The sequence below is a fragment of the Anas acuta genome, chromosome 1, assembly GCF_963932015.1.
Source record: "Anas acuta chromosome 1, bAnaAcu1.1, whole genome shotgun sequence".
Taxonomy (NCBI): domain Eukaryota; kingdom Metazoa; phylum Chordata; class Aves; order Anseriformes; family Anatidae; genus Anas; species Anas acuta.
The window spans coordinates 137,234,808-137,248,260 of NC_088979.1; the positions used below are offsets into that span (position 1 = coordinate 137,234,808).

The 13,453-nt window shown below is 42.5% G+C and overlaps 2 long non-coding RNA genes across 2 annotated transcripts; one reads left to right on the plus strand and one right to left on the minus strand.

The window, feature by feature from the left end:
* Nucleotides 1-949: 949 nt before the first annotated feature.
* On the minus strand, nucleotides 950-4,836 carry LOC137850247 (uncharacterized). Its single transcript, XR_011092401.1, has 2 exons — nucleotides 4,698-4,836; nucleotides 950-1,172 (listed from the first exon to the last, which is right to left on the minus strand). It is a non-coding gene; the product is annotated as an uncharacterized lncRNA (long non-coding RNA).
* A 136-nt stretch (nucleotides 4,837-4,972) lies between these two features.
* On the plus strand, nucleotides 4,973-5,886 carry LOC137850248 (uncharacterized). The gene is made up of 2 exons (XR_011092402.1): nucleotides 4,973-5,199; nucleotides 5,655-5,886. It is a non-coding gene; the product is annotated as an uncharacterized lncRNA (long non-coding RNA).
* The last annotated feature ends 7,567 nt before the right edge of the window (nucleotides 5,887-13,453 follow it).

A 13,453-nucleotide genomic window follows, 5' to 3' on the forward strand; every position in this document is an offset into this window, starting at 1 on the left:
GTTCCACAGATGCTCATTTGAAATCCATGCTTTACCCCATGCAAAATGGATTAGGATTTTTTAAAGGTAGAAGGAACACTTTGTTGGGTGGTGTGCCTCAGTCCCAGCTCAGTCAAGGTTAATGTTCTTCTAGCTATTTAACCTTCCCTGTACCAGAGTCTAAGGGCTCAGGCTACTTTTCAACAAAAGATGCTATCAGGATAACCATTCAAAATTTCAGGTATTTGGTATTATACTTCTAAGATCACTGTAAGAATGAACAGTGTGAGAGCTCACACATGAAGATTACAAGAGAGATTTTCTTCTTCAGCTCATCCACATATGTGGTAGCATACTAAGTACTAATATATTTTAGAGGCAGTGCTTTGAACAGATCCCACACCAGGATTTCAGCCTGTACAGACTGTTGCTATAATGTAATACATTAGAAATATTTTGTCTTTACTTTACAATATAACCACTATATTTGATAAATATGGACCAAATACCTTCATATCGCAAAATATGAACAAGCTTGAATATATAAGTATGCTTCTTTCTTTGTTCTTTACCGAGAGTGTGGTCGCACACCGGAACAGGCTCCCTGGGGACGCAGTCATGGCACCAAGCCTGTCAGAGTTTAAGAAGCATTTGGACTGTGCTCTCAATCATGTGGTCTGAATTTTTGGATAGACCTATGTGGTGTCAGGAGTTGGACTCGACGATCCTTGTGGGTCCCTTCCAACTTGGGATATTCTATGATTTATTTTTTTTTTAATTCTACATAATATACAAGCAACTTAGATACAGGAAAAGAAAAAGAAACAAGAACTTTGGCTGTGGTATGTGACTTTTTGCAGAACTGTGCTTAAGGTTAGGTCTCCCTAAGAAGGTTTACTTTCACAAGCTATAGATACATATTGAAATTTGCAGAATTAGCATATGGGAGGTCTCAGACCATATTACCACATATTCTAAATATAATCAGTAATTAAAAATCATGTCATCTGAAACTAATTCAGACAACAAGCCTATATTTTGAGCTCACATCATACTAGCCATGTGCATTCCAATCTGTCTATATCTCCTGTTTCTTTCTTCAGAGACTTGCAGGTGCCTCAGTATCACCTTCCATGCTGCCCAAGTCCATCTGCCAAGCTACCTTCCTCTTCAATGTTTGCTTTTCATGCTGCCTGTAGGAATGAGGATAGTTATAATACCATGTCAAATGCACACTAGAAATATATACCTCCCTGAGCTGACCATCTTTCTTCCATGACCCTCATTATCTTCCTGTATGCAACATACTATTCTCTGTTTGTTTGTGTATTTGTTTGTTTTTCTATTCTTCATATCAAAGTAGGCATTTTTGGGTCAGAATCTACAGACTGAATTCTTGGCTTGCTTCTGACCACATGCATAGATTAACCAGTGATTATGGAATTATTTTTAGCTGTATACTTTGTTACTAATTCTGCTCACGTTAATAGCAGTTGATGAGTACTTGATACTTTAGAAAAAGCTATCTTATTCAGTTACCAAACACTGAGTGAGGAGTCTATTTTTAGGCACCCATTTGTTTTAAACCTTGGCTTTTCACCAGATGCTTCAATTTTTCAAGCTAAATGAATTGCAACTATTATCCCACTGTTAATATCTACACCACTAAACACCAGCATCAACAGCTTCCACTTAAGAGTTGCGTTTGGATGCCCAGTCCCCTTCCACCTCTCCCCCCTCAATATATTTGTCACTGCTTTAAAAATGTCCTCAAGTCACTGCTTTACAAATGTCCTCAAGTAATTGGAATTATTCATTCAAAATAAAAGTGCTATAAAGTTCCTCCATGTCACAGATAATTAGTCCTGGGCATTTTGTCCAGATTGCCTTTGTGTCTTTTCTGTAGGTGCCACCTAAAATTCCTGAAAATGCACTTTTTCGTCAAGAGTCATAGAGGTTGGAAAAGACCTTCAATCATCACCCTACCACTAATGTCACCCACTACACCATGTCCCTAGTCACAGAAAAGTATCACGCCAAGAACAGTAACAAGCTTGCTGACAGCACTGCAACTTTTATTTATTCTAAAGCAGTCCTATGTTTTTTTGTTTCAGCAGGTGTTTTTTTCTGTAAATAAGCATTTCTTTTCCCATAAATAAGTGCTGTAGATGGTCTTGATTAAAAAAAAAAAAAAAAAAAGTCATTTAACAACTTGTGTAAGAAATGCTACCCTCTCTACAAAGCTTTTTCCTCTCAATCTTACAAATATTCTGATATAAACCAACGGTAGCTTTATCCCACCAGACAATCCACCCACCACACTTCTTAGTTTTCTACCTCTTCCCACTGAGGCATGTGGTAATAAAAGGAGCAGAAGAGCTTTCAACAGTTTTGTCACTTATCCACTGTAGAATAACACATTTTAAGTTTTTTTTTGGATAAACTTCACTTAAAACAAACTGCACGTTACCCAGTCCAAGCTCTCTTACAACAACGGCTATACATAATACATAATTTTATATTGCAAGAATGGTCAAAAGTGATTTGTACTGATGTTGTAACTTCTATGACCCATTCTGAAAATCACAGAATCACAGAATTGAATGAGTTGGAAGGGACCTCGAAAGATCATCGGGCCCAACCCCACTGCCAAAGCAGGTTCCTTAGAGCAGGCTGCCCAGGTAGGCGTCCAGATGGGCCTTGAATATCTCCAGAGAAGGAGACTCCACAACCTCCGTAGGCAACCTATTCCAGTGCTCAGTCACCCTCACCGTGAAGAAGTTCTTTCGCATGTTGGTGGGGAACTTCCTGTGCTCTATCTTGTAACCATTGCCCCTTGTCCTTTCCCTGCAAACCACTGAAAAGAGGTTGGCCAAATCCCTCTGTCTCCCACACCCCAGGTATTTATGCACATTGATGACATCCCCTCTCAGTCTTCTCTTCTCCAGGCTGAACAGACCCAGGTCTCTCAGCCTTTCCTCATAGGGAAGATGCTCCAGGCCCCGTATCATCTTTGTGGCCCTCAGTTGGACTCTTTCCAGGAGATCCTTGTCTTTCTTGTACCATGGAGAACAGAACTGGACACAGTACTCCAAGTGAGGCCTGACCAGGGCAGAGTAGAGGGGGAGGATCACCTCCCTTGACCTGCTGGCCACGTTCCTTTTAAAGCATGCCAGGATCCCATTGGCCTTCTTGACCACCGGGGCACACTGCTGGCTCATGGTCAACCTGTCGTCCACCAGGACCCCCAGGTCCTTCTCCTCAGAGCTCCTCTCCAGCATGTCATCCCCCAGCCTGTACTGATACATGTGGTTGTTCCTTCCCAGGTGCAGGACTCTACACTTGCTCTTATTAAACCTCATTTGGTTTCTTCCTGCCCATCTCTCCAGTATGTCCAAGTCTCTCACCACAGCCTTTTGACATGTCAGCCACTCCTTACAGCTTTGTGTCATTGGTGTACTTGCTGAGGACAGACACTATTCCCTCATCAAGGTCATCGATGATGATGTTGAACAAGACCGGACCCAGCACTGACTCCTGGGGAACACCACTAGTCACAGGACTCTAGCTGGATTCCGCTGAGCTTGGCCAGTCAGCCAGTTCTCAACTCACCTTACTGTCCACTCCTCTATCCCACACTTTCTCAGCTTTGCTAGCAGGATGTCATGGGAGACAGTATCAAAAGCCTTGCTAAAGTCAAGGTAGATGACATCCACTGCTCTCCCCCCATCTACCCAGCTGGTGATGCCATCATAGAAGGCAACGAGGTTGGTAAAGCATGACTTCCCCTCGGTGAATGCATGCTGAATACTCCTCATAACATTCTTCTCTTTCAATTGCTTGGAGATGGCATCCAGAACAAGCTGGTCCAACACCTTTCCAGGGACAGACGTGAGACTGACTGGCCTGTAGTTTCCCGAATCCTCCTTCTTGCCCTTCTTGAAGACCAGAGTGACATTGGCTATCCTCCAGTCTTCAGGCACCTCTCCTGTTCTCCAGAACCTTTCAAAGATGATAGAGAGTGGTTCAGCGATCACCTCTGCCAACTCCCTCAGCACACATGTGCGTTGAGTCCACTCAGATGCTCCCGAACCACGCCCTTGTCAACAAGGGGGGAGATCTCCACTTCCCAGACTCTTCTGTTCCCTGCAGGGTCAAGGAGTCCCAGCAGGGGAGTCCTCGAAGCAAAGACCGAAGCAAAGAAAGCATTCAGTATGTCTACCTCCTCAGCGTCTCCTGTTACCAGGACACCCCCCTCGTTCAGCAAGGGCCCCACACTATCCTTAGTCTTCCTTTTACTGTTTACACACTTAAAAAAAAAAAAAAAAAAAAAAAAAAAAAAAAAAAAACAGCTTGGAAGAAGTGCTGTTTAAATGTTGCCCAGCTCTCACATGCACCCTAGCAATGTAGCCCATGAGATACTCCCAAGCAGGTCCTGGAAGAGGTCAAAGTTGGCTCTCCAGAAGTCCTGGGTTGCAATCCTGCTTTTTGCCTTATTTCTTCCACCAAGTTCCATCTTGAACTCCACCATCTCTTGGTCACTTCATCCCAAGCTGCCCCCAACCTTCAAATCCCTAACAAGCCCATCCCTGTTGGTAAGGACACAGTCCAGGAGCACCCCCCCACCTTGTTGGCTCCTCCACCACCTGCGTCAGAAAATTGTCTTCAACACATTGTAGGAACCATTTGGACTGCGCATGCCTGGCCAAGTTGCTTACCCAACAGATGTCTGGAAAATTGAAGTCCCCCATGAGAACCAGTGCCCGTGATCGTGAGGCTACTACCAGCTGCTTGTAGAAGGCTTCGTCGACCTCCTCCTCCTGATTTGGTGACCTGTAGTACACCCCCACAACAGTGACCCCCCCGGATCAGCCCACCCCTTAATTCTCACCCACAAGCTCTCCACTTGTCCTTCACCCTCCCCCAGGTGGAGCTGGGTTCACTCTAATTGCTCCCTTCATAAAAGGGCAACTCCTCCCCCTCAGATCCCTAGCCTGTCTTTCCTAATGAGGACATAGCCCTCTATGACAGCCTTCCAGTCACGCGAGCTGTCCCACCATGTCTCTGTGATTGCAACGAGATCATGGCCCTGCGACCGAACACAGATCTTGAGCTCATCCTGTTTATTTCCCATGCTCTGCGCATTGGTATACAGACACTTTAGGCAAGCAGCAGGCACAGTTACCCCTGGAGGAATGCAAGAAGAAAATTCTGGACAAGGTATCAGGATCATTACCTTCTCTGAAGAGCCCTCGGACAATCCTATGGGACAATTCTGAGGTTTTTCCCTACTATCTTCAACAGTGACAACTTCACCCAGCCCTTCTCTGTCAATTTTAGCTCCCTTCCCTTCCCCCATCAAACCTAGTTTAAAGCCCTGGTAATCAGCCCAGAGAGCTTACTCCCCAGTACACTTGTACCCCACTTGCTGAGTTGAAGTCAGTCAGCAGCCCACATATCTGGCTTCTCAAAGGGCTGCCCAAGATCAAAATACCCAGATCCTTGGCCCAGACACCACCCCCTCAGCCAGTCGTTTATCTGTCCCATTCTCCTCCTTCTTCCTGGGTCTCAGTCACCCAGAGGGAGGACAGAGGAGAACACTACCTGCACCCTTGATCCCTTCAACAACCTTCCCAGGGATGCAAAGTCCTTTTTAATATACCTCATTTTTCTAGTTGCAGCTTCACGGGATCCAACCTGAATGACAACACGAGGATAGTAATCCTCCAGTTTAATGAGCTGTGGCAGAGCCTTCCTAATGCCTCTGACACATGTCCCAGGAAGACAGCACACCTCTCTGGAAAGGTTACCTGGGCGACAAATGGGGACCTCAGTGCCCCTCAGCAAGAACTCTCCGATCACTAAGACTCTCCATTCTTTTTTTTTTGTGGCACTGGTTGTGATGCACTGCTCCGCCTGGCCCTGATCCCTATGCTCTGTACTTCCCCCAATCTTAACCCTGCGAAGTGTGTTGCTTCCTGGGTTCAGACTACTGCCCAGACCCTCAACCTCATCCTTTTCCCACCACCTGAGAAGGGAGTCGCCTACAACGATTACCCTTCTATCTGTCTTGGTGGAGGCAGTCTTGAGGCGTGGAGTCCACTTCCTCACCCTAGGCATCCTCCTGGGTGTACTTTCTACCTCATCCTCACCCACTGGTCTCTCAAGCTCCAGGGTCTCAAATCTGCTGTGTAAGAGCACCTGGGAAGGTGGGGCCAGCAGGGGGGGTGTTGCCTGCGAGGTCAAGCAGGGACCTGTCTCCATTCCTTCTCAACTCCCAGGTCCCCTCCCTCAGCCCAACAGCGACAGGGCAGGGGGTCCACCCCCATTTGGGGTGTCTCACCCCAGTACCTCTCCTTCAGGCCCTGCAGGGAGTTGCTCCACCAGACTATCTCCTGCTCACGCTCCCTGATGGCCCTCAACCTCTCCACCTCCTCCTCGAGCCCTGCCACCAGGTGGACCAGGTCATCCACCTGCTCACACCTCACACACATGGTGTCTCTGCCTCCCTCAGAGGGCAGCAACAGGCTCAGGCACTCCCTGCATCCAGAGACCTGAACTGCCACACTGTTGAGAGGGCAGTCAGTCTGGGTGGTTACAGACTTTCTAGAGAGAGCTCTCTGCCTATTGTAGACCATTGTGGCCTATCTACTGCTAGACAGCCGTTAGAAGAGTTGTTCTTATGGACTGGGGATCGCTCTGCCCTCCCTGCGTGAACTGCCATGCCCCGCCCTGTTTGCCTGTCCTGGTCACCGCGCTCCCCAGGGGCGGCTTTTGAACAGCTGGGGAGGGGACGCTGCTGGCTCCGCCTATGCCTCGTCAGCCTTCCTCGCAAGGGCTGCCGGGCCCTGGCGGCTCCCTTGGCTGCCTCGAGTGGCCTCGGTGCCGGAAAAAAATCCCTGCCTGTCCCGGTACCCCGCTCTGCTGCAGAACGCGTCTGCCCCAGAGCCGATCGCCTCGGCAAGATACTCTTAGGAGCCTCGGAATGTGTAGGAAAAAGGAAAACAGCATATTTTTAATCTTGTTTGTAAAGTAACAGCTATTTAGAGACCCCTACAAAGCTTATGACTCCATTTGGTTAGATGCCATAAACACACCAAGACACAGACTTTCTCCCACGCAGGTTACTCTCTGAAGTTAAATAAGACAAAAAGCCTCTGAGAAAGAACACATAATCATGCTTTTACAGGTGAGAAAAATGGCACTTGATTAGCAATTTTTAACATGGATGATTAGGCACAATAATCTGTACTTTGGCACTAATACAATCAGTGTAAATAGCTTACAGCTTTGCAAAATCCATCACCTAGATACCTCTCAAGGTAAGTAAGTGACTTTCTCAGTGTGGCAGATGTATCTGTGATGGAACCAATGACACTGGCCATATTTTTTGGTTGTGAAAAGCACAAAGTCATTTCTGCTCTCTGGAGTATGTGTATTAGGTTTATTTGTGCTCTAACAAAACCTCTTTGTCCTTCTACTAACAGCACTTCAAACTCTACTGCCTTATTGTTAACAACTTCTATTTCAGCATGTGTTGATGGAAAATACAAGGATTTAGATTTTAAGATGTTGGCAGAAAACAAATCCATATTTTGTTGCTCTAGTCCCTTCTGGAATGTATTGGAAACAACTTTATCTGCCACCTCTAAATCCTATCCTGAGGACTGTAACACCAACCAAGAATGCTTAAAAGAGATCCCCTATCAAGATACTGGTTTTGTTAGACTGTGACTCATTATCACGAATCACTATATGTTCATCATTATGAACACTTAAAGTCTGGTAATCTGTTTTATTTGATTTCAGATTATTAAAATCTTTAAAAGAAAGCACATATGCAACACAAAGCACACTGATGAGCAGCAGCATTTGGCAAATATGTTAAAGACAAGGTGATAACATCAATCATCATGCTACTGTGAATGTAAATAACTGTAATTATTAACATTACTTGTTACGCATAGAAAGTGTGATTTGTAGAACACTTATCTGTACAAATTACACTGTAAATTGAAACTGACTTCAGTCATCAGCAAAGCTGTGGAGGCTCACGTTGACTGGAGCAGTCCTGATTGCTTAAAGCACAGGCAGACACAAAGGGTAGCCCTACCATCCTTGCAAGGCCCTGACAGACCAGAGGTATGGCTAGCAGTTCTTTTTCTTCTACTTGTTGCCAACTCTTTTCTCAGGAAGGCAACGAATGGGGGAAGAATGATCATGGTTTTGCTGACTAAAGAAATCAGAAAGCAAGATTTAAAAATGCAAATAACAAAATGAAACAGAAGCACTCGGGTTACCAAACTATTCATCTGAAATACCAATGCTGTCATATATGGGAACATATTTCCCTGTCTGGAGAGAACCCAGTCACTGCAAACATGAAAGTGTTTCAAAATGAGTGAAAACTGATGATGTATTTGATAGGAGAACAATACGGCCAAAGGTCAGGAATTATAGGAAGAAAGGAATAGTCCATATATGCAGTATTCATCCCATGAAAAAGATTTCAAGAAAGCAACAGAGAACATTGAGCTCAGTAGAACAGTGCCCAGAGAGTTTTTGAAAACATTGATGAAATCACCGCAAATGAGCAGACTTGACAGTGAAGATGTATCTTTTACATCTTCCACATCAACAAAGTGAATCACAGGCATGATGATGCTGTGACTATTTAAAGCAATACCTAAGACAGTACCAGCCCTCCCCAGGAACAGATTTCTTCATGGAAAACTGGTGGAAAAACCTTCTCTATCATTCTCTCTGGGAAATCTAATTCCTCCAAAAAATGTGCGTGTGTAATTACATCAGTTTCAGGCAAGCCTGGCCTGAAAAAATAAAAATAAATAACTGAAGGTGGGAATATAAATGTAGGCCAGACAGGGGATATGATACTAATGACAAAGCAAAAGCCGATCCATAAAGAGACAGGGATTCCTTTACTAATGAGGAATTTTACAGAATCTCCAAATATTGCCAGTCTCTAAAACAAGTGAAATCATTAAAAAAAAAAAAAATAGGGAAGCAGCAAGAAAAAGCAAATTCAGAGACTCTTAGATCAGTTATATCTAGTATCTTATTTCTTATGTTAAAGGGAAGCATAATGGAGAAGTAATATTCTTACAGAAGACTGTCAAAACTATTTTAGTAATAAAGTTTAGTATGGTATGCAATTAGTCATGAAGTCAAGGATACACACAAAATACGGTCACAAAACACAGCATACCGTCTCTAGAATAAAACGTTAGATGGAGAGATTGGTAAGATTCAGGATTTGCTTCAAAGACTTGTCTTGGCAGCACAGAATACAACTGGGATGAGATACAAAGAATGAAGTCCACCACTGTACTAGATTAGAACCTTTTAGCACTAATATTTGTGATGTCTCACAAGAGGCTTACAAGAATAGCAAAATGAAAAGAAAAAGGCTGAGCTTGTTGCAGCTGCAGGATCTTCCAGAAAAAGGCAGAAAGAGGTATAATGGAACAGGATGGTGTTACCACTAATGAAAAGAAAAGGAGCTGACAAACATTTGAGCCAAAGTGGCAATAGATTAGGGGGAGCTTGAGGAATAGTTGCTTATATTTGATATTAAGCTTGGAAGGAAATCCTGCAGTTAGTTGAGGGACTGTGGAGCTTGGCACAATCAAACTGGGATCAATTTCCACAATTACTGAGCCCACAAAAGGCTCCTGTACAGTTCTGTAATAGCACTTCCCTGCCTCAGCTTACCGCTACAGCTGTCCAGACATAAAATGCTCATTGAAAATCTTGGCAGAGTGTCTTTTTGGGAGCCACAGAAGAGAATTTAAAACAGACACAGACAGTTTTTTGTTGTTGCTTTAGATTCAGGTTTAGTGAGAAGAGCAATAAGCAGAAAACAAGTTTTAAGGAAACAGCCTGAATGTGGAGAAAATACAACACACAGCTTCCAAAGAAATTGTATCAACAACCTTTCCATTTCGTATGTTTGGATGAATTTCACTGAAAGCTGGAGCAGAAAGGCATTCTTCAAAAGCCTTTACCCGAATGTCTCCAAATTTGGTCAAAAGGAATCTTTAATCAAATCATGTTTAAAAAAAAAAAAAAAAAAGAAAGAAACTCAATTACCATTGCACATTTCAAAGTTATATATCTAATCTGCTTGCTTCATTTCTTATTTTGCAGCACAGTAGTGTTTACACTTACAAAGCCAGAATCAACAGTTGTTTTTTCTTCTCTTCCTTCCTCTCCTAGAAAAAGGGACCGGTCAAGGCTACCCTGGCCAAAGACTAAAATACTTTGTACATCAAATCTCTGAAGGCAGGAAGAAAGGGATGAGGGACACTGGAGAAAGTTAAGTAGTCATTTCAAAATAAAACCAACGACATGACACTGAAGTGCAGCCAGAACTGCAACATGCCATTGTAAACAGATTGTGTGAACAACTTTACCACTGTAGTCACGAGCAGATGCTTTTGTCAGAGAACTGCTTGGACAGGTCACAGGTCACGCTGCTCCCCAGGAGGAGCAATTGATGGCACAGATCTAATACAGTTCAGCACAGCAGGATCATGTCACCGTGGGACAAGGATTCAGAATACAACTATGTTGTCTTATCTAGCAAGTTTTATTTCTGGCTGACAGAGCCGGCCTTTAGGGTCTCCAAAGACGCAAATCCCAGGCTCCTTTGATTTGTGAAACTGGAAACGCTTGCTGTAATCTCAATTTGTTTAAAAAATAAGCATGTTTCTATCCCTGTTCTATCCTCTATCTTTCAAAATAATCTTGACAACATACACTGACTGACAGAGTTGAAAGTGTCATAAATGTTTTTTTACAATCAAGTTATTTTCACAGTCAGAACAAACAACTACCCAGAGCTGACCTCAGAGATCTCTCTCAAGTTTTTTAAAGGATCTCTGTTCATTTCAGCTGTGAAGAACAGCACTGCTCTGGCTACCAGGGCCAATTGCAATTGCTCACAGCTGTAACAACTTCAGCATGCAAGCAGGGTAGACAAACCACTAATTCCAGGCCAGAGCTGTGGCCTGAGAGCTGGGCATAGAGGGGAACCTTACAGAAGTCTCATTCCTCTGAGGAAAGTACTAAAAACCTAACTGGGCCCAATGGGAGCCAAAGAAAAGAAAACACTGATCACAACCCACCATCTTGTTTCTGCTGCTCCTCACATCTCCAAATCCTGGGCAAACTCGTCAAGATTCTGCACAGACGACATAGCACTCCTGTCCAGAGCCTGTGACCAGGGTATCCCCAAGGAGTCATCTTTGCTGACACTCAGAAATAACTCCTGTTAAAGTTGTGGGTTTGGAGGGTGGAAAGAAGAGAATCATCTCTATCATCTCTACTGAAAGCTCCATTATCTCACCAGCTCTGCTATTTAGCTTCCAAACACTGTCATTACTACCTTTTAGAATGTCAAAGTCCTTTGCAGCTACACCTACTATGATGAACAATGGGTAAAAGGATTACTTCTAAGGCTACTAATGGAAGAAAAAAAGGAGATAAAACGCTCTCATGAACTGAAGACTAAAACATAGACAGGGTAGCCTGTAGAGGAAACAATTTGGATGTGCAAAGAGCATGAGTGCTTTGAAAAATCACCTGTATCCAGGTTTTTCTGGATCTGCCTAAATCTAGAAACAGGTTATTTTTTTGAGGGGGGCGAGGGGGGAGGGGAGGATCAGAGCATTAAATTGGTAGGTATTGCCACCTACTTTTTCTTCTGAATGCTAGAACCATCTATAGTAGCAGTTTTATGTGCAGTACAGGAATATTTTTTTATTTTATTTTAAAGTGCAAAACCACCTTGAATTTACAGGGGATATTGCATATACAGTAATTATTGCCTTTCAGCACAAGATGCATACTTGGGAAATTAGTCATGTATGAAGTGGCGCAAGTCACTAGAAGAACTAAGTAAACATCTCAGACTAACAGGATGGTAGGTATATTTTCATCTATGATACCTTGTAGATATTGCAGCTGTAGGATTCTTCCAGATTTTCATTTGACTGACACATCAACCCCTTCAATTTACTCCTGAGCACTAGGAGAATTAAAAAAGTCTTCTGAAGCAACCAACCTACTCAAATCCCACCAACACAGAAGACATAACTTTCTGTCTTCACATAGCAAATCATTTGTTTCATAACCTAAACAGTAGACTTGCATTGCTTACAGTAAATAAGTTTTAATATTTATCTATTTGACGTTTCCACTGTCATTACATCACCACTAGATTCTCTTACCTACAGTGTTATCGCTACAGCTCTTTTCTACTGTTTCTACTATTATTTTAGTTGTAATATGTACTACAGGAGCTCTTTCATGCTGCCAATCACATTTTACCAGCCAGTACAAAGAAAAATAAAAACAGTATCTGTCCCAAAGATTTTCCAAGTCAAAGTAACTTGCCCAATCTTTTCTTTGAATTTAATCTTTAATCTTTACTTTATCCTTCTCAGATAACCAAATTTTTGTCCATCTTCTGCTACAATTCCACTTATCTTAAAAAGCATACTTTTTTCTGAATTGACCATATATTGTCCCTTTCTGCAAACCTTCTAGAATTACATAAAATTAGGTTCTTTAAATCATGTGGCTGAATAAGATGAGACTAGAGGTTCCATTATCTCAGTAACAATAATTGAAATGAGTACCTTATGAAGTACAGAAACCCTTCACCAAGTAGACCCTGCATGAAAATTCACTGGGCGCTTATTTCCAACTTATTAAACACCTAGCAACAACTTTCTGAACTTATACAACCATCTTACTATAGATCATCTTTCTTCATATGTAATATGTCACATAATATTCCAACACTTCATCAAATACCTTTCCAAGAACAGAAATATTCTTTTTTTTTTTCATTTGAATTCAACTGATCTTACACATACAAAAGATTGAAATCAAGTAATAATGGCATGAATAATTTTAACTCAACCCAGTATATTACTTGAATGTTCTCTTCCTGTCTTTGAGCTTACTGACTCCATAGCCAGTTAACCTGAGATGAAGGAAAGAAAATTAGCATTTCTTACCTTTATCCTATGCTTTTTCTGTATGAAAATTTGCACAGCCATGGCAAGAAACTCTAGAAGAGCACTAAGAAGGTGGCAAGATATTTTGCATGATATTACAAAGTAGTGGACTTTACTGGAAATATTAAAAAAAAAAAAAAAAAAAAAGCATGTTTCAGAAGGAGCAAAGAACTCATTACTATCAAGGTCTGCAGCGAAAACTAATTCTGAAATGCTCAGGTGGAAAGAAAAAAATGGATTTTGAAGTAAACTGTACTGAAATAGAATCAATTTAATTTTCTCTAAAGTAGGACAGGTCTCTTACTGGACCTTCAGACAAGCAAAAATCTAATTTCTATAAAAACAGATAAGAGACCAGCATAAAAGTTTTGTTGTTGTTCTGAAAGACAATATCTGGTAGACGACATGAAGTGATGGATTAATTTGTA